The 21,698-nt window shown below is 46.5% G+C and overlaps 2 long non-coding RNA genes across 5 annotated transcripts in view; one reads left to right on the top strand and one right to left on the bottom strand.

Annotated features, from left to right (window-relative positions):
• Positions 1 to 10,230: 10,230 nt before the first annotated feature.
• On the bottom strand, positions 10,231 to 17,559 carry LOC131482663 (uncharacterized). 3 transcript variants are annotated; one of them, XR_009247209.1, is made up of 4 exons: positions 17,485 to 17,559; positions 12,491 to 12,722; positions 11,486 to 11,597; positions 10,231 to 10,666 (listed from the first exon to the last, which is right to left on the bottom strand). It is a non-coding gene; the product is annotated as an uncharacterized LOC131482663 (long non-coding RNA). The 3 variants fall into 3 exon arrangements; XR_009247207.1 differs by lacking the exon at positions 17,485 to 17,559 and adding an exon at positions 15,694 to 15,841; XR_009247208.1 differs by lacking the exon at positions 17,485 to 17,559 and adding an exon at positions 15,694 to 15,841 and having other exon boundaries at positions 11,506 to 11,597.
• A 57-nt stretch (positions 17,560 to 17,616) lies between these two features.
• LOC131482664 (uncharacterized) overlaps positions 17,617 to 21,698 on the top strand; it is a 130,721-nt gene continuing 126,639 nt past the window's right edge. Inside the window, exon 1 of one of the 2 annotated variants that reach the window (XR_009247211.1) lies at positions 17,617 to 17,732. This is a non-coding gene — a long non-coding RNA (uncharacterized LOC131482664). The remainder of the gene's footprint in view (positions 17,733 to 21,698) is intronic. The other variant, XR_009247210.1, reaches the window with a different exon arrangement.

Genomic DNA, 21,698 nt, shown 5'->3' with positions numbered 1-21,698 from the left:
ACTACTATAAGCACACCTTTAGAAGCCAAGGAAGGACCCAGCTGCTGGCAGCACAGCAGGCTCAGGCCCTGGACTGAAGAGGCCCTTCCTGGGTGGCCTGTACCCCAGGACTGCTCGGGGCCAGCCTCCTCCAGAACTTCAGTCTGGAGCTCCCTTCCTGTGGGTCTGCCCACCTGTGTCACCTGCCTTACCCTGCTTGCTGCCTGTCCCCTCGATGTACAGTAAGCCTCTTGCTTGCTGATCTCCAGTTAAAGGATGACATTTTAACATGTTCAAGTCTTTAAAGATTCCCAGGGTGCACAGGAAGCTTAGTCGTGGTTCATGCACACAGACATGCAAACCAGAGGACTTTTGTTGGAGCACACTTCATGTCTCTGAGTGATGCCTCCTGGTTTATAGGACATGCTGGGATCTGTGTTAGATCATTAGATGTAGTTGGAATTTCACCTAGCTCCCATCCTGAAGGGCCCGTGTGTACCAGGGAAGAACTGTTCCTGAACTTGCAAAGAAATGCAGCCCAGGTTGCATTCTGTTTGAGTACAGGTTTGCTTGTTTGCTAATAATATCAAGTTGATACTTAATCTGGCAGCCTGTGGTCAGATCACAGAAACATGCCATTTACAGGGCCCAGCAGCAGACTGTGGGTCCAGATGTAACCCATCAGCCTATTTTGCTTGCTGGTGGTTGAACCATATCCTAAGTCTCCTTAGAAATAGCATTGCACTATGGCATTTATCAAAAACCAATATAAGAAATAGCCACATAGAAACAAATTCCATTTTTTTATAGAACTCTTATTGAAACCATCATGCTTTTAAAAATCCAATGGGTCTGGAAGGAGCCATAAAATAAATTCTTCTTAGAGTTAGTCCTGGGCTGGGGGTGACCTGTCTCAATAGAGAAATGGCTGCTGCTTTCTATTTGCTAATCAGAGCCTTCTGTGATGTGGGTTTTTCTTGTAAGGTTTGCGTTGATCACAGTAGCACTCCTCAGCCTGTTTTTTTCTAGGATCTCTCTCTCCAACTCTGCCTCCTGCCTTCCTTCTCACCTTCAGTGGTTGTGACATGTTTGCATCTGCTGTTACAAGCTCACCCCTAGACCTTTGTGAAGTAGGCAGAGTGGAGATCAGCGTCCCTGTCACCTTCCCGCCTTTCACCTGTGCTGTTCTGTCGTGTCTGCTTGTTGCTTAACTGATCTTGAGACCCATAGCAACTTCGGGTGCACAGCAAGGCCGAGCAAAGCATAGGATGGCTGTTGCCTTCAAAGGAGTATGGGATAAATCATGTACATGCACACACACGTAACATGCATGATAAGCAGCAGAGTTTTGGTGGGAACTCAGGACAGTGTTGTTGTAAGGAAGAACTCTCTTAATTTGGCTGAGACCAGGCAGATGTGCTGTAAGAGTTGCTATTATTGGAGTCAAGTATACTCAGACATGGTGGCTGCTACTCAGGCACCCACATAGTGTGATTAATGTGAACATGACCATCACAGGGATGGGTGGTTGACCTAGGGGTTGAGACACAGACTAAGATGACCACATCTTGGTTGAGCTTACTGCATAAAATGGTTAACGTTCTACCTTCAAGGTCAGCATCTTGTAAGGGTGCTGGTTCAAGTTCCAGTTGCTCCGCTTCTGATTGAGCTACCTGCTAAAGCACCTGGGAAAGCAACAGAAGGTAGCCCAAATACTTGGGCCCCTGCACCCACATGATAGGCCCAGATGAAGCTCCTGGCTCCTGCTTTCAGCCAGGCTACACCCTGATCATTGCAGCCATTTGGAAAGATAACCAGCAAATTACTGACACTTCTTCCCCTCTCCACTGAAGTTTCTGCTCATGTACTCCATACTTACATTAATTTGACTTGAGAATATGTAAGCAAACCACTGCAGTTGCTGTGATGTTTGTGGAACTTACTTCTCTTACATTCCTTGTTGAAAAGGGTGTTCTTTCAAAACAGCATACCTAAACCTTAATAAGCTCATTACTGGCGGTAAATAAGATAAATTGTGCGTAATTGCAAAGTGATGACCAGCCATCATGTCATCCGTCAATGCAGTTGCCTTCTTCTACCCGTGTGCACTGTCACAGCTGTATACCAAGCCTACTTCCAGGAGGACACATCTGGTCATGGCTTGTTAGTGTGGACTGCAGGACACATCACACTCACCTGGCTCTGCTCTTTCCTCTGTGAGGAAAACCCTGCCATGTTTTCTTCCCAAGCCTTGCTGGATTGTGAGGCATGTCTCATAGGAGACAGGTCAGCGCCCAGCATGAGAGTGAGAAGGTGGGAGTGGGAGGCCCCTTGCTTCTGCCTCTGAGCACACAGCAGCCTCCTTTGCGAATGCCTTCCCACACATCAACTCGGACAACCAAGGCTCACAGCTCTGATGCTAGGCCATGATGCTGCCATTTCTCTTGGCCCAGTGGACACCTACAAAGAGTCACCCTGCATGAATATCCATTGGCGTCCACCTCCCCTTCCATGCACTCTTTGTGTTCCCAGCACACCATAAACCAGAGGAACACATGGCCTCTGCTTCATGAAATGTTCAGTAACAGGCCTCCCTTATTGGCTATCTAATGAAGTAAATCTCTTTGCCTGGAAGAAACTAAGCTAAAATAACATTGAGGTCCATTCCCAAGCCCACAAAGACAAGAAAATTAAAAAGCAGGGCTGAAAAATTTTCTCTCTTGTGCAATGGGTATTGCAGAATGGCTGTCAGATGGTGTTTCAAGTATTAACATTTTCCGAAACTCTAGCTCAGGCCCCACCAGTGCTCAAAAACTTTGCCGATTCAGCTGACGTTAGTTTCTGGAAGATGACACTGTTAGAAACCAGCAGTAATGTAGCAACTCCTCCAACTCTGCTTGCTATTGGATCTTCTTCTTTCCTTCCTTTTTTTTTCTTCTTCTTATGAGGTCAAGAGAGCTCTCCTGTCTGCTTTTCAATGATAAATTCCTAGGGGAAAAAAATGGAAGGTGTTGGGCAGAGACCTGAGAGATGAACTACCTCTGGTGCTTTCTGGAAGTCACAGATACATGTGACTCCATGGGCTGTCTGCTGATGGGACAGCATACTTCCCCCACACTCAGTGCCTTTCTGGGTCACTCAAGCCATATATCCTGGACCATCCTTTCTCCATCTTCAACCTGTGGTCCTGCCTGCCTAGCCACGCTGCCCGCAGGTAACATGTCCACAGCAACAAGGTTACAGAAAAAATGTATATTCTTCTACTCAGGTGCCCACATAGTGTGATTACTGTGCACGTGACCATCACAGGGCTGGGTGGTTGGCCTAGTGATTGAGACACAAGCTAATTCTGGGGATAGTGAGGTGAAAGTACATGAATTTCTAAGGCTTTCTACACCAAAAGCAGCTAATCTTTTCATTTTGCTTTTCCATATGTTTTGTGAAACCTCTCATATTTTGACTGACTCAGCCGTGACAAACACCCAACCCAGAACAACTGTAGAAAGAGAGGAAAAGAGCCAGTTTTACAGACAATAATAAGGATTGAATAGCTCATCAAGTGTCACAATTGACACTTCATTTTTTGTAACCTTGAAAGAACTAAAATATATCCCTTCACAAAGTCATGTTTTATTGGTATATACAGACCTCCTATGTGGTTCAATAAAGTGAAAAGTAAAGCTAAGAAATAACTCCTATTCCTCTGGACCATCAGAATAAATAATCATGAAGGGTGCACTTATGGATCACACATCATCCTGTTGGTATATTTGAAATAACTGTGTTATGACATCACAAACCCAATTCTTAATTAATTCATATTCAACACTGTCAGATAAATAGTGACAAATATCTTTAAAGAATTTAGCATAACCCATCTAAAATCTACTTTAAGTTCCTCTCCTCCCTCACCCCCACGGAGATTGGTTACATGGGAGTTACCTGGTTTATTTCCACCCTGGTGTGTGATGTCTAACGTGGCTTGTTAATGTAGCTCACCATATTTTCTGGGTGTAAGTGTTTATGGGAAAAACTTGAGATTTATACAAGGTTTTGGACATCTGACTCATAGAAACTGGAATATGAGTATTGTTGCTAAAACCTGGGTTCCCTTTGAAGCCTCTTCAGGCTGTTCTTGGAGAAACCATTAAGCAAAACGCCCTGAAGGGTTGGAGAAATTGTGTTGAGCAATAAAATGTCCACAAACTGCAGAATTTGAACATCAAGCACTTTCATCTAAACATGCCCTTCTTTCCTTTCACTTAGCAGGGGTTTGGGTTTTGAAAAGTAATAAACTCTTGCACTCCAGTTGGCCTAGGATATATTTAAGAAATTAAATCCCAGAGCCAGAAGCAGTGTGACCTTTAATGTGTACTCTATCTCAGACAAACCATAAAATAAAAGATAGAAACAGAGAAGAGAACAGGAATACCTGTCTCAGTTGTCTAGGTCTTAAAATTAAAAAAAAAAAAAAAAGAAAGAGAAAGAAAGGATACACATTGAATCTGAGGCCAGAAGACCTACATACAATCACACATCTGTTTCAACAGGTGTAAAATAGCCACTCATGAACACCAGATGGATAGGATAGCCCCCTCAGAAGGCACTGCACAAGAAAACCTGTTCACGGGCCTAACCTCTGTGCACTGAGATACACACGTTAGCATCGGAGCAGGTTTACACCAGGAAGTGTCTTCCTGCAGCCCGAAGTGATTTTAAAAGAAAAAAATTCAGTCCTCTACTTAGGTTTCATAAAAGCTACAAAGGTGTCCACATTCACAAAACCGTAACAGGCTTAGCAGTGTTTGTGTCTTCCACACTTCCCCGTCCCACTTGTGGCTCATCCAGCACATTTCTGTTCACAGCTTGGATAACTTCTCTCCCCACCACATTCTCTTCTCCCTTTCTCCTCCCCTCCCCCTCCTCTCCTCTCCTCTCCTCTGCTCTGCTCTCCTCTCCTCTCCCCTCCCCTCTCCTCTCCCCTCTCCTCTCCTCTCTTCCATCCTCTTCTCCCTTCCAAACCCTCCCCTTCCTTTCCCTCTCCTCCTCTCCTCTAGCTTTCTAATTTTCTGTATCATTTTACTATGTACATTGACTTCTCATTCTAACAGAAACCAACCCCTATTTTGAAGAAGTACAATCAGATAACTAGAGAATTCTCTTTGGGAGTGGATAGGAACAGATGACAAACATTGGACAATAATTTGATCCCAAAATATATATTTGACTGTGTCTTGAGAAACTACTGGGGAGTAAGAGAACTGTAACATACCTGTGTCTGTTCTGGACCATGAAAGTCTAGAATTTCTTGGAGGAGAAGGGAAGGAACCATTGTGTAACACTGGGAAATTCTCGTGTCTTCGTATAGACACCATTGGCATGTGTTTCATAATGCTGTAAATCAGGGGTTGCATGCACGCAACCTGCCTTAGTCTGCCATCAGATTCTATCCTACAAAATCACGAGTGGTGAATTCAAATCCCTACAAGAATCTGTATCCTTACCAAGTACCTCTGGCTGAGTGGAAACTATAACAAGTCAGGAAGAGCATGCCCTTACCATGTAGGAATACTAGCCCAGTGCTACCAGATTGTCCACCTTATAAGAAGCCTGCAATTTTAGATACTGTATGTGATATCTCCCAAATTTTAGGTGTTGATGGTTTGATAATTCTTATCACTTGCAGGCCAAGTAACTATGCTAAGTAACCTGTGAGTTGATGAAGCTCATAAACCACACCACTTCTGTGGGGAAGTGAAAATCCATTCATTTTACCAAATGGATTTCATTAACCTGTTGGCTATGAAGGAGTCAGTTGTTGGTTCCTGGGCGCTGAACCTAGAAATCCTGACCAAAGGTCTACTGCAAATCCAACACAAAGGGTGCAGGGTCCTGTGCCCATTGCTTACATCCACCTGCACTAGATTTGGTGTCTTTGCTACAGAACTCTTTACTGAAATTCAGTTCTTCCTGTGTGCAGGCTGGCATGGGGATCTGGCCCTATTTTGTCAGTAATGGCTTTTTGTAAACATTAACAGCTTAGGGTAAGAATAATGTTGCTCTTATTGTTTATACACCACATTATGAGATACAAAGGAAGATACAAATACAAATGAAGAGAAATCTAGCTTTCTCCTAGTGCGCTGTCCCCTTTAGTGGTCACAAGACTCTCCAGGGACATGTCCACATAAGCAAACTTTAGTCCTACTACCATTGCTTGCCAGGTGAATGGGATCCAGGGCTAGCCATAAAACAGTTTCGAGGCCAAGCAAAAAAGAAAAAAAAAAGGATCAATGTTCTACTTTTGTGCCAAGCCCTCTCTAAGAAACTCTTACTATTTAGCTATTTTGTTAAATCACAGAGTACATTTTCTGGCATCTGTGCCACAGACCATGAAAATTACAGTGGTGAGGAAATCCCTTTGTCTGAAAACTATTTTGGTCTCATTAGAAAAATGTCCAAGATTGAACCCCCAAACCCGCGACTATTAGGATGTGGATGTGGCTCTTATCCTGGAGAGCCATTGCTACTCATTGTGATTTCCCTAGTGCCAGGCTTCATTCATTGGCCCCAGCCTACAGGACAGACTTGACAAAGAAGTGATGTGTTGTCTGTGCGGGTGCTGGCGACAGCAAGCCTGCACCTGTGAATTCCAGGTAAGACACTGGTGACTTTCCCAGTCTGCCATTTTTCTGTATGTTTTGCTGACCAATGGTTGAATACATGAACTCGATTTGTGCAGAGAGTTGTTGAGAACTTGTGGGATGATTGGAACAGTAGCTTGTTGAGGAAGAAATGAATCTCTATGAAGATCAGTACTACAGAACAGGACAGCAAGGGGTGTGGAAGGTGGATGGCCACATGTGGACGTTCAATAGCTGGAGGGGAGAATGGAGTGGTCTGTTACGCAGATGCAAGCTTAACCTTCTCTCCCCACGTGCTCTTGTGTTTCTGCACGTTTTTTCAACAGGAACACTGGGAAGTGGAGAGCAAATGTGCTATACTTCTGGTCAGTTTCCACAGTGACACATCCTGATTCTTGCAAATGTCTTCCTGGTTCTCTCCAGGGAAAAAGAAAAATAGAAGCAAGTTCATTATGACCATACACATTCCCTCTTGTCTGTATGGTTTTTACAGATTTCTCTAGTCTAGGATTTTACAGGAATTCCAAAAACATGCTTGTCATTTTACTAAATTGATCATGACTCTTAAGATTTTTTTTAAAAACTCACAATTTTAGTTCCCACATTTTAAATTTATTTAAAACTCAGAGGGAGAGAGATCTCCTATGTGCTGGATCACTTCCCAAATGAATACAACATCCATAGCTGGATCTGGCAGCCAGGAGCTCAGGCAAGATCTCACACACAGGTGACCAGAATCCAACCACTTCAGCCATCACCACTGCCTTCAAGGGTACACATGAGCAGGGAGATGTAATTGGCAATGGAGCCAGTACTCAAACCTTGGAATTCAGATGGACAACTGAAGTACCAAATGCCCATTCCAAGACTCAAGGTTTAGAACTGTAGAAGCCATTGGAAATTTGCAAGTCTGAACTCTTCACCTTCTGTTAGCAAGAATTGTACATATGTACAGGCTACATTGTGATATTTTAATTCATGTATACACTGGAGACATATCAAATCAGAATTGCAAGCTCTTAAGCATTTATGTAAAACTCCATATTAGGGTATCTCTACTATGAGCCAGGACTCACAAAGAGCTTAGAGAATGTCCCTTGTTTACTGTCTGTGTGCCACTGGTTGTGAATTTCTCTGTGAGTAGGGTTGTGAATTCTTTAAGCCATTACTTAAAATTTAGAAAGTAGTTCTTCATCTGTTCATAGGTTTACTTCAGAGTCTAGAGATATAATCCTAGAAATAATAGTAGTACATAAAACAGATAAACATCCTGCTCCTGGCGAACTCGTATTTTAATGAATAAAACAATCAACAAAAAATACATACATACGCACCCTGGCAGCTGATAGCCACAAGAAATGAAGACATGGCTAAGTAAGCTGATCTAAAATGAGGTCGTGTGGGTGATTTATCTAGATGGTGGGATCGGAATAGCACTCTCTGAGAAGGAGCTGCATGAGCAGAACTGGAATAAGTGAGAGAGCAGCCAGGTAGAAATGTGGAAACAGTATTCCAGACAAGGGAAAGACTATGTGCAAAATTCCTGAGATGGAATGAACTTGCATATTTAAGGAACCACAAGAAACACACTAGTATCCATTGATTATGAGCAAGTGAGGCAGAGTGATGGGAGGTGAGGTCACAAGCTGGAGACCAATCATGTACAGATGTGGGATTTGAAGGGCCTAGAGCAACAATATGGGAGATTTTCCAAGATCAGAAGTATAATTTGTCCCCACCACCACCATACTCCACAGAGAGTTGTTTTACTTTAAGATTTATTTTATTTTTATTGGAAAGGCAGAAACACAGAAAGAACTGTCCACTGGTTCACTCCCCAAGTGGCCACAATGGATGGAGTGGAGCTGATCCAAAGCCAGGATCCAGGAGCTTCTTCTGTGCCTCCATACAGGTGCAGGGTCCTCAGGCTTTGGTTCCTCCTCCACTGCTTTCCCGGGCCACAAGCAGGAAGCTGGATGGGAAGTGGAGCAGCTGGAACATGAACTGGCACCCATGTGGGATCTCGGCAAGTGTAATGTAAAGATGTAGCCACTAGGTTATCATCCCAGGCCTGAGATAACTTAGAATCACCCTAACTCTTTGCATTTAAAGTCTATACTTAGAAACCAGATAGTCCCAGTTATTATACATAATGTAGACCACCGTGTAGGAGCAGACTGAGAGAAGATGAGTATTCCCCAGAAGGAATGAGATGACTAATCACATTCTGAAGGAAAGCTGTACCTTGAGAGACTTCGCTGACATGTTTAAAACCATGGGACACGTGATGGAACCCTAACAGAGTTCTCTTCATCCTGTTCCTAAGTATATTGTCAGTGTTATTTCCACAGGTCTGTAAAATGGATCCCTTGAAAGTGCAGTCCCATGTGGTAAATCTTTAAGGGGTGGCCAGAAAGTGGCCCCAGAGAAATAGTACTGGGACCTGGAGAGCCAGCATCCAACTGTTATCATCAGTGGACACTGTGGAGGACAGCCAGCCAGAGTGAACTGGAAACATGGTATCTGTGAACTCAGGCTCTGCCGCACAACAGATCACACTGATGAAGAACTCCTATAAACAACACTGCTGTGCACAAGATAGATTAACAAAGTGGGATTATGTAAGCCATTCATCCCCAGGGGCTCTAAGCACGAGCAAGTCCTGAATCCAGCCAATGGATGAAACTGGAAATAAATAGGCAAAAACAGAAGATGCACCACAGAATGCTCTGTACTAAGACTGCAACTATTCCTTCTTCCATCCTTCCTTCCTGCCCTCCTCCCTCCTCTCCGTCCTTCCTCACTCTTTCTTTCGTTTTTCCATTTACAAGCACTGCACTAATCACTTTTTGGCAAAGTTTCTCATTTTTAGAAAAGATGCTTTATTTGAGAGGTAGGGTGACGGAAAGAGAGGGACAGAGCTGGGGTGTGGGGGTTTGGAGGAGACAAAGGGAGGGAAAGAGAGCTTACTGCCAGGACCCAGCCACTCCATCCTGGACCCCACATGGATGACATCTCCTCTTGAGCACTCTTCTACTGCCTCCCAGGAGCATTAGCATGGAGCTGCATTAGAAATAGAGTACCAGGACTCAGCCAACACTTGGGTATCAGATTCTAGAGTTGTGAACAGTAGCTTAACCTGCTTCACCAACATACCGACTTCCAAGTTTTGTAGTTTAAGCTCCACAGCTCTGTTCTCTGCTCTCTTCCCACTGGATTCTGTTTATTAGACGTGGAGATTATCTTTCTCCTTGCTAGATCCTAGGTAAATAAAACTCTGGCCACTAGAATATATACCTACCTTTAGCATGTGGCTCACTTCAGAAAAAATAATTTTGCCATTCTTGCTATTACTGTGTTCATGCACAGCAGGTTCTAGAACAAATAGAGGGATTTAATAGAAAAAAGAGAAAGGGAAATGATGTGTATTACCTCTTGCTTTTGAAAAACAGCGGAAGTTCTTTCTCTAGGCTGCTTCCTCTTAACAACCAGCCCAAAGCAAAAAGCAAATTCTAGAACGCCTTCTGTGCCATCCTACAAAATCATGCCTATTTTTGGAATGAGAAGGCAGAGTCCCTGCATGGGATGGTGTTGGTAAGAAGAAGACATTTCTTTAAACCCTGATCAACAGTCCAGTTATTTTTTTCCCCCAAATTACAGCTTACTCCCAGAAATGGTTCCCTCTTTGCAAAGCTCCACTACTCATGGACTTGGATCTGTGTTCCGTGTGTCCTGAATCGCCTACGCTGGGGAATTAAGGTCATAGCTTCAGAAACCATCAGTGACCTGCTCTTCATGGACAGCAAAGGAAGCATGCAAACCCCAGAGCCACAGTACGTGGCCTACGGCTCCACAGTTGCTCACGGGGCAGCTGATCCCATCCGGCAGGAATGTGGAAGACAGCAGCCTTCCCAGACAAGACCCCAAACTGTACTCTTAGATGATGCAATCCAGGCCAGCCTTCCTTGTGGAGTGGGCTCCAGAGCCAAGTGAAATTTCCGTCAGCTCCACAATCTTTCTTGAGCTGTACGGCTGCCCAAGATCTAAAATTACAAAGAAAAAAAAAGCACAACCTAGGAAAATCCCAAGTACTAAACTGGTAATAATAGGTGCCCTTGGAAGGCATACCACATGCCAGGGAGTGAGCCAACTTGACATTGTTTCTAGTTTGTTTAATAACCATGGAAGCTATTTTGTGAATCAGAAACTAGGGTTTAAGTGTTTAGCGAGTCTAAGCAATGGAACAAATGGTAGAATCCAGAGTTTCTCGCTCAAGGACACCTGCTAAAGGCTGGCCATGCTGTCGGTGGCTGCAATGGGAGGGGGTCTCCTGGCACCTGGGAAGTAGAGGTAGGGGATACAGAGGACAGATTCCCCTAACACTGGATGACACCAGCTGAGACAGCAGGTCCCGCTGAATCTAAGCATCCAACCTTCAGATACACAGGGAGACCATTGAGGCTGTGACGCTGTGGTCACAGTCAAAGAAGACCCAGGGTCACTTGCTGGGTGAAGTCGAGATTTCCACTGACTGGCCATGGAGGTGAGGCATGCATGGGTGTGTTAATTTCACTACAGGCTCTTGCCTCGCACAGACAAGCATTTTAAGTGCAATACACGTAGAAGGTGTGCAAGGTGACAGCAAGGTGAGAAGGCTCCCAGACACACTGGAGTAGGATTGGCCCCTCCCATAGAGAGACAGCTGTAACCAGAGAATAGGAAGCCAGAAGCGGGAGGAGCGAGCGAAGGAAGACAGAACTGCTCCATCTGTGGTCGGAGGAGACAGAGCGCAAGCTTCAGAGTGAGCGAGCAAGCAAGCTTCCCTCCTCATGTTTGCCCCATTTATGAGTTGAGGGTGGTACCTATAGAGAGATGAAGTCACCTGGGAATTATATGGCCCCTCTACAAGTTCCACTCAATAGCCTTATTCTCATGGCATCCCGCTCTCAGGTCCTGGATAAAAGCAGATGCATCCTGAGAAAGAAGGCACATTTTAGTTGATAGGAGGAGCCAGTTACCTATGCAGGCTGTGACATCACGCTCAACTTAGCTAAACTAACTACCTGCCTATCACACATGAAAGGGGTGGAGAGGGAGTGGGAAGTAAATGGAAAGCAAAATCCTCCAATCATTTAAACTATCCCCTTTGTTAGCCCAAGGGCACTGCTCAACCTAACCTGGGAAAGGGAGGACAGGCTAGTGGAACTGGAGAAAAGCCGGCCTTCCCAACCACGAAGCTCTCCTCTCTGGCTGCCTCTGGCCACTGTCTGCCTGCCTGGAGATTGATCGGTAATGGGGCAGCCCATGCTGCCCTTATCTCAGCACCCCACAGCTGGCTGGCTGGCTGGCTGGGAAGGGCCCAACCGAGTCTGTTCCATCACAGCCCAGCCGTGTTGTCAGCACCTGGAGCTGGGCCAGTGGGCCAGGCGAGGCGGCTGGTACCAGACACCCATGCATGTTCCCTGTCCTCCCCCTACTAATAAATGGCTTTCCTGGCGCTGCCGCCACAAGGATCTGGGCAATGCAGACTTCCTGTCGGCAAGCCAGCCATTTTTCTGGACTGGCGTGCAGCTTGAGGCGTGGAAGCTGTCTTGGAATGGAGCTGTGTGGAAAAGCTTGCTCACGCGTCCTCCCCAGTATTAAGCGGTCATCAATCAATTGCCTATGCACCCTGACTTTCCCTCTGGGGAGGTGTTCCACAGTCCTCCTTGAACTGGGCTTGGATGGAAGAAATCACGCAGCAAAGTCAAGGCAAGCCTCAGGGCCTTCTCTGCTTGCAGCCTGAATAAGACCCATCCGTGGCTCCCACATGTACACTTGCCTCCACAGCAGAGGCCACTCCTCTGGGCACTGGATGCTTTGTTTACCTGCGCTCCTGTTTATCTCCCTGGCAGGACTGTGTGCCAGCCTGGAGTGCTCTTGACCACAGCGTTACCTCAGCATGTGGCAGGAGGCCCATTCCCGTTGGGGAAGTGCGACTACTTCAGTGAAATGAACACCCAACTGCCTTCTGCCTCTCGGGGGTCGCGGCCTCTGTATGAAAGAGAAAACTTGAAGGCAGAGGGTTGCTCCATAGAGTAGGAGGATTTCACAAATTTCCTGGAAAAGCGAAATTCAGAAAATGCTTAAATTTGGTGTAAATTTTTTTTTAAATGCATGCATTATACTCATTTTCTGTGAGGTTTTTGGAAGAACCCTTGTGGGGGGGGGGCGATATCAAATAAAGTTTCAATTTAGTTTCATTTCCTGCAAACTTGTGGAAGGACCTTGTGTTGCCAATGCCTGGTACATCAACCAGAGCAGAAATGGCTGAGCAACTACAAAAAAAAAATTGAAGCAATTGACAAACCTGAATTTGATTTTTCACTTTCAGTTTCAAAACAGTCCACCAGAGATTACACAACTGGATATATTTGCCAACACTCACTAAATTTTACACTAAACAACGTGACTGTTAATATATAAAACTCATAATGTATAAAAATCTAAGTTAACTTCATTTTTCAGAATATTAAAAATACTGTGGGAAATATCTTTTTTATATGTATAACATAATTGTGGCAGGTTACAAATGCTTTTTTTAAAGGCAAAGGAAGAGTGAGAGAGAGATTCCATGTGCTGGTTCACTCAGCTGAACCAAGCCAGACTGAAGCCAGAAGCCTGGAACTCTGTGCTGTTTTCCACGTGAGTGACAGGGGGTCCAGGTATGTGTGCCTTCCTCCTCCATCTACACTCCCAGGTGCTGCATTATGGGCTACAGGTGTCATACACAGTGGGTTCACTGGTTGCACCACAGCACTGGCCCCTGGTCATTACAATTTTTTAAAGCAATATTCTTCCTTTAAAAATATTGTACCAAAAAAACGTTATGCTTTAGTAGAATCCTCACAGCATTGTCATACAAAAAAAAAAAATACGTAATAACGCCTAGGAAGGACAAAACAACCCTACGTAATGCACAAACTTAGTCAGGGGCGCTTCCAGCTCCTTGAGGCAGCATTTAGCTACCGCTGTCAGCAGAGAGTACACGCTATTTTAAAGAGTATGCTCCCGTTAGATTTCAAAGTTAAAAAAATTTTTTTTGTTTTGCCTGAGGGATTTATGTACCACTCTCCCAACATCTTACATGATCAAACAACATGCATGAAGACCCAGAGGCCACTAGCTAGGGACAGACTTCATACAGGATCCTGTTCATGAAAGATGTTTCTAATTTTTAAAATTTCATCCTGTGCAAATATCTCCAGTGTTTGAATGGCAAAAAATGAATGATCCAGAGGGCAGCACGAAGCTGTGGAAGTGCCCTGGTCCTTTTGCTCTGTCTCCTGTGACACAACCCATACCAAATCTCGCATGGCTGAATTCTCCTGGCAATTTCTCTTCGTTTTGTTGGAGACTGGGATCAGCCGCCTAAGGCAAGTTTCAGTCTAGACTGCTTGTCAATTGAATATGGCGTAAAATTTTTGTGCACTATTTTGACTTGCAGGTTTCAAGAGATTTGAATTTATTGTTATTTACAAAATGGGAAATTTCCCCTGTAAAAGATCCAGTGTTTCAGTGTCTCCTAAAAACCCAGGAAATATCTGGTAAGGGCAGATACAGGCTCCCCCTTGGGCCGAGCCAAATGGTGGCTTGTCCTCCGACTGGCCTGAATCAACACAGTGGTTGATGCTACTGCCCTGACCTTTGTGTGCTTTGATGGACAACGGCCGGCCTGAGGAATAGCCAGCTGTGTGCAATAATGGTGCAACCCCTCTCGCCATGGGGAAGCAAACTAAGGTGGCGGCAGCTTCCTGACCCGACATGGGTCTGCTGAACCTAGTCATGAATTTGCAAAGCCTTAAGGCCAGAGGCATGGCTTCTTATTAGCCTTCAGAAACAGAATGTGTGAATTCAGGCTGCAGAGGCCAGGGCATGATCTGCCTGGCTGCTGATGCACTTGGCTTCTGCAACAAGGAGTCATGCTGATTGTTGCATTAGCAACACAGGAGTATTGTCTGGACCCCACAGCTCATGACCTCTAACAGGTGTGCTATGATGATTTCCTTCTACACATGCATCTTTCCTGAGCAAGTGCCTTCTTGTCTTCGAGAGTTCCGAGTCCTCATCAAGGTCCCCACTGTCTTCGGAACCCTTCGCTGAGACCTCGTGCATGCTTCGTTTCTTCAGGTACTACCCTCTGTAGGTAGGCACCATGCCTTGCAGTTCACCTGTTGCCTTCTCTGACTAGTTAATGTGTGTTCGCTGGGTAGTTTGTTTTCTTGTTTGTTAGAAACTGAATCAGCCTGAATAGGGCCACAAAGACAAACGACTAGGGAACTATAGTCGGACCTTATAATAGGGCCCAGCTTTGCTCTCCAAGATGGCCGCAACTGCTCGTCTCTGTGGGCCTGGGACTGTCATGCATAGAACAGATCCTTTAAGTTGCAAATCTAGCAGTGTTCCAAAAAGGGACTTCAGGGAAAGAGGCTTCTCTAGATGATCCCTGAGAACATATGTTGGAGTTTTGAGACCACAAGCCTTCGAAAGGTGCTTCTTTTCTCCAAACAACTCGCATCAGTACCCAGCTACCCAAGGGCTAGCTACCCCGCACAGGAGTCTGAGCGAGACTTTATGTTGAGTGAGCTTTATGCTGTAAGGCACACTGGTTTTGCAGCCCCACTGCTCATTAGCGTGCACCCTGCCTTCTAATTACACCCTAATTTGTACTGTACAAACATCTAACAATTCCTCTACCAACAGCTCTTAATTAGTAAGAAAATCTGTGGCAGATGTGAAATTCATGGGATGCTGAATGGAAAATGTTAATTAATTTTTAGAACTTTGAAGCTGTGTAAAAAAAAAATCCTTTTTTTTTTTTTCTGGGAAAACTTTAGTCAGATGTGCTCATCCGTAGAGGTTGCAGCACAGCTTGTGTTCCTTCATTACATGGCACTGTGATTCCTCTCCCTCTGGGCTCCCCTCTCCTGTGGATGAGAGCTGTTGGGGGGATATGAACTGTTGGGTTTCATGGGTAAACACGTGGCTTCCGGGGGCTGGCAACTGGCTCCTCTGTCTTACGTTGGCTTACACTGTTGAATTTCTTCTGTGAAGATACCAGTCACTTTCTTGAGAGCAGGTGAAGCTCCAGCCATGTCACTGGTTGCCGTTTCTGATGAATGAATGTGTGTGCTTGTCCAGTGAGTGAAATCCCTAGCTGTCCTGTGTGAGCCTGCAGAGCAGCAAGAGACTGTCCCTTGCTAGCAGACAGGAACAGCAGCCGGAGCCTGCAGGTGCGTCGTCACGAAGCAGCCTGGGTCTCTCCCTGCAGCTTCGTCTTGCCTCCCAGTCCCCAAGCTCCCCGAGACTGCCAGCAGGCCTCTGTCCAACAGGCCTGCCCCAGGGATGATGGAGTCAGAGCTTTAGAGAGGCACCAAACTTCAGGGCTCAGCTCCTTGGTGTAGGTTGATTTGAGGGTTCTCACAGTGCATGTTTTCCAGAATTTCTGGAAGATCCCTTGGTCCTCATTTGATGACACTGAAATGCACTGAGAGACTTGGTAGCTTTTCACAGCTCTGCTGGAGGAATCATGCGGCAGGGAAGCACTGGCACCCTGACAGGTCACGTTCCAGCTCATGTGGTAAGCAGCATGGCTGACACTCAACCAGGGAACAAGTGAAGTGACACCCTGGGGTTGTCCCCCAAAGTACTGCCCTGTGGCACTCAGGGTGGCTCTGTTCCACGTGTTGGCTTCTCTGAGGCTGGAAAGGAAGCCACTCTGCCCTGGGAGCTTATCCCCATCTGGCTAGCCACCACCTGACCCGCAAGTTATTCCCAAGAGAACCCTGGGTCTTGGATGGATGTGCCGGTGATGCCACAGACAGAGGAGGTCCTCCAGGCAGCTCCACCCCGTCCCGGCTAAGACGTCCTCCACAGCACCTCACACACTCTTTCCTTGTGAAGACTTGACTTGTCTTCCTTGTGACGACATGCAGGAACAGGTGTGTAGAATGATCCAGGTTTTGGAGGACGGTGGGCTTTCATGTAAAGAGGATTTCAGAGCAAATAGCAGCAAGTGCCTGGTGTTGTACAGCGATGGTAGGACAGCAAATATCCTATCCTTTCCCACCGTCCTCCTGCTCCTTGGAATCCCACACAGACTGTGCTCACAAAGGGCTTTTTTAGTTTGCATACCTTGGCAGATTTAACATGAAGACTGAGTTCTGTGTGTGCGTGTGTGCGTGTGTGTGCCTCATACAGGTCAGAGAAAACATGGCAGGGTCGTGGTTCCCACCTTGGTTGCCCCTGAGAGAGAGCCCCATACCAGGTCATGCCTGAACCAAATGTGCCAACAGCTAGAGGGTGCAGCCAGGGCTTCTGTGGTTTGTAAAGTTCCCCAGGCAACTGTCATATGCAGTCAGTTCTGCAAACCACTTTTTACAAAGCGACTGGATTTCTTTCCGCTGGCCCCTGGCTTTAGAAATCCCCGTCAGTGAGCATCTCCTGTACTCTGCTTCAAGGGAGAAAAGCTGGATTTGGGTTGGAGTTGGTCAACTGGCTGGGACACTGAAAGCTGAGTACACAAGCACTCCCCAGGGCTTGGTCTCCTGCCATCCTCCCAGAACGGCCGGTGGGGTCGGGGAATGGGAAGGAGCCGCTTTTGCTCCCATGTCCCCACCTGATGGGCCGTGCCAAACTGCTGCAAAGTGAAGGCATCTAGATTTGACCCAGAGTCAACTCAATGCAGTTCCCAGTCTTCTAGTAATGGTTTAGGGGAATGGGAAGATATCCTTCGTGGCGAGGAGAGGTGGGCCTGCGGTCAGGCCCTCAGATGACGGCTGTCAGGTTATCAGTTTAACCACTTGAGTTTGAACCAGTTCACCTGCAGCTGCTCTTTATGCAGGATCTCCCTTCTGCGCATACTCGGCTGACACAGGCCTCACCTGTGGCGGGATCCTCCCTCTGCGCATGCTCTGTGAGTACCAGCTCCGCCCTTTTGTGGGATTGCGCATGCGCCAAATACCCACCCTCCCCTCTCCCTTTCGTTGCCACCCCTTCCTCCACCCTCACCTTCAAGGAGACAGAAGCGGTGGGGTCACCCATTCTTGGACTTGGACCTCGGAAACTGAGGTATTTACGCATTTTTCTTTACACGGGATGAGTGACCTCAGCTGATTTGGCTGTGGTGACGACAAGCTCAGACCCTTGCAAAATGTTCCTGAGGTAGAAACTTCGAAATTGTTCCGCTGAGGTCGGAGAGCTGTTTCTGTTTTGTTTGGGTTTTGCAAAGTGTAGACCCACTTGGAAGGCATGAGCCGTGAATTCCTAACGGGGAAAGTGGTTTCTAAGGCCTGCGTCCCGTCAGGAAAGCCGTGGCCCATGGCGTGGGAGCGTCTCTCGGTGCCAGCCCCCAGGCCTGTGGGGACGCTGCCCTTGGCAAGGCCCAGGCACAGAGGGCTCCTGCAGAGGGCCCTGCTACCGGCTGCCTGCCTCCAGCATCCTCTCACCTGCTGCTGCCCCCAAGTGTCCATGCCAGAGAGCAGGTGGTGAGGTCAGCCTCCCTCTACCCGGCTGTGTCCCTGGAGTGTGGCAGAACACGTGGCTCCGGGTCCCGTGGGCACCAAGAACAGAGTACCCACCCGCTGCGCAGCGCTCTGAGTGCCAAGCCAGGTGACCAGTACAGGGGGGCAGGAGATCTTCAGATGGCCGAGCTGCCCCTGCTGTCACTGTCGCTGTTTTGCTCCTGTGCTCAGCCTGGCATGGGGAACTTGGGGCCTGGCGGGCTGTGGAAGCTTCCCAGGTTTTCTAGTGATTTCCAGGCTGTTTTTTTGATTCACGTGTTCATGTCATCATTCTGATCCTTTGCATGCTTTGAAATAGTCTCTAAGTGAAGCAGACCATGCAAGAAGCTCAAGGGGCATGTGTTAGTCCCAGAACTTAAAAGGCAGCGGTTCCCAGGCAGGGAGGGCACCGTTGTAGGCCACAGTGCGGCCAGCTGCTCCCTGGGCTTGGGAAGTGAAGGTCCAGCAGCTCCATCTAGCAATGGATGATGGAAATGTGGAGACTGCACTCACTTCTGTACCCTCACTTTAGCATCTTCTTGTTCAAGTAGTTATTTTTACAAGATCGATTTATTTGAAAGGTGGAATGCCAGAGGGGGAGAGACAGTGGCAGAGATCTTCCACCCACTGGTTCGTTTCCTAAATGACCCCAACAGTCAGAACTGGGCAAAACTGAGGCTGGAGCTCTATCCAGGTCTCTCCCATGGCTGGCAGGGACCCAAGCGCCTGAGCCATCCTCTGCTTCCTTCCAGGGAGCATCGGCCAGGAGCTGAATCAGAAGTGATGCAGCCAGGATTTGAACCAGTGCTAAATATGGGATGCTGGTGTCACAAACGGGGCTTAACAGGTATGTCCAAAAGCCACTCAATTTAGCAATTTTGGATCACCTCTCTTGTGCTGGGAATTGGTATAGTTAGGGGTTTTAAAAAGTCTGACTGCTCTCAGGGTGTTGGTAGTTTACAAAGAGGACAAAGATGGTAATGCCTCATGCTCTAGGGAAATGAGGGTGTTCTAGAGAGCAAATGCTCAGTGCTGGGTCGTGAAAAGGGGCGCATGTACATCTCCCTCAGCCAGGAGCTGTACCCAGCGTGTGCCCACCTCCAGGGACTGCACCGAGTGTGTGCCTACCTCCTACCTCCAGGGAGTGCACCCAGTGTGTGCCCACCTCCCACCTCCGGGGATAGCACCCTGAGTGTGCCCACCTCTCACCTACAGGGAGTGCACCTAGTGTGTGCCCACCTCCCACCTCCAGGGAGTGTAACCAGTGTGTGCCCATTTCCTTCAGCCAGGGAGTATACCCAGTGTGTGCCTACCTCCCACCTCCAGGGAGTGCACCCAGTGTGTGCCCACCTCCCACCTCCAGGGAGTGTACCCAGTGTGTGCCCATTTCCTTCAGCCAGGGAGTATACCCAGTGTGTGCCTACCTCCCACCTCCAGGGAGTGCACCCAGTGTGTGCCCACCTCTCACCTCTGGGGATAGCACCCAGTGTGTGCCTACCTCCCACCTCTAGGGAGTGTACCCAGTGTGTGCCCACCTCCCACCTCCAGGGAGTGTACCCAGTTTGTGCCCATCTCCCACAAACAGGGGCTCAAATCAGAGACCAACAAGGCTTTATCATGAGTGTTGGTTTTCCAGACACATGTTAGCACTCAAAATAATTTTTAAAAGCAGCCCCAATGGTATATCTGCTTTTAATTCTCATCTCATTTACTTCCTGCATATTCAGATGATCAAGCAATATTGCATTCACATTTAGCTCTCTAAGTTGGGGAAAAATCTAGTTCTCCTTTGGTGATATGTCCCTTTGTTTATATTCATGCTTCTTAATTCTTGTTTGTTTATCTCTTTTATGGGAGGCTGTCTCTCCTCTATAAATGGAGCTGTTTGCTTCCTGCCATCTCCGTGTTTCAGAGAATATTTCTTTTTGTACCTCCAGCTGTTTATATAAACCATACTCTGTGGCCCTGTGTCATTACTTGGCTCTGGCATCTTAAACAACATTTACAACTCCTTTGCACCTGGAGGAATTTTTAAGGTAAATAAGAGAAGTCTCTCCATTCTAGCTTTGAATCAGACCCATCATCTAGACTAGGAATCAGAACCTTTTTCTTTTTTTTTCTGCCAAGGACCATTTAGCCAGTTATAACATCATTTGTGGGCCATGCACTTAAAAATTCAACTGCTATAGAGTTGTTGAGTTCCAAGTTCCCTTTGCAGTTGCCGTGGCAGGGGAAAACGGAGTGATTTTTGCAGGTCATATGTATTCCACCACTCTGGTAGCATTTGATGTCATGTTCAAGGGATGTCCAGGAAAATGTCTAAACCATTCGATTCTGATCTACCTAGAATTCTGATTGTAAGACAGGTTAGCATTGGGCTCATTCCCTATCCCTGATTCAGATGCAACTGATGATTTCTTATCCTGATCATCTGGATTTGTGGGAGTGAAGGCTGTTGCCAGAACAGATCGAGTTTTATGCAAATTGAAGTAACTTGCCATCGGGTATCAGGCATTCTGGTCAAGGCTGTGGAACTGGAGAACCAATACTGTATAAATGCTGATAGCTACCCTGGGAGCTGCCCACAAGAAGCTCCCAGGTGCCAGCCCCACCTGGTTCATGGCTGGCACATGGTGTAGGTGCTGACAGGTACAAATGGGATGCATTCTTGAATCATGCCATTCATGTGTTTCAGAGTATTGAATGAGAGTGGGAAGAACTCTACAGCATTCATTTGAGTGTTTCTGTTAAAATGCATGAACTATTTACTTGCTGTTCCATTTGTGTAGTGAGAGACTTGTATGTTTGAGCTGTATTTCTTGTATAATCTTGTCATGGAAGCCTGCTGCTTTTAGTAAGTGTCAGAGACCTAAAGTATTTCTCTGCACCAAGACACCAAAGAGAGAAGGAAACATTTTCATCTTTGAACTGTACATCCTTTCTCCATAACTGGAAGACCACAACTGAAAGATGTAAAACCATTAATGTTATCCCTGGTGTTTCGTGGGTCAGGAATCCAGGTGCAGCTGAATGTCCTCCTGGACAAGATTCTGCCTCCAGTACTAGAAGCTGGTTCTTATATGTATGCTAGTCTGTTACACATCATCAAACACGTGCTTGGTTGATGGGCTTACTTTCTCTGGTAGATCTTTTGTTTTGTGGTACTTCTTAAGCTTGGGAATATTTTATCTCGAAGTCTTGAAGAATATAGGTCATTAGTAATGAATTTTTGTCTGTGGAAAATGTTAATGCAATATTCACATTGACCAGATAAGCAAGTAGTCTGGATCCCTTTTCATGAAGGCAATTTGGAGTAAAGGGATTCCATGAATACATGAAAAACCTTTATGGGCAGTAAATGGAGTCGAGTTGCATTTACTGGAAGAACCGGCAGAATGTAGAAGTGTTGGATGGAGTTGAAAAGGCAATGCATTTTCTACACTGGTTGCCATATGCTCAAGATCCTTAAGCCCTAAAAGAATCAAAGACAGTTCCAAGGATGAGCCTAACACAGTGCAGTTGTAAAGGCTGATAC

The sequence above is a fragment of the Ochotona princeps genome, chromosome 19, assembly GCF_030435755.1.
Source record: "Ochotona princeps isolate mOchPri1 chromosome 19, mOchPri1.hap1, whole genome shotgun sequence".
In the NCBI taxonomy this organism is placed as follows: Eukaryota; Metazoa; Chordata; class Mammalia; order Lagomorpha; family Ochotonidae; genus Ochotona; species Ochotona princeps.
Note: the sequence above shows the minus strand (reverse complement) of the source record. Positions and strands in the feature narration are given on the sequence as shown.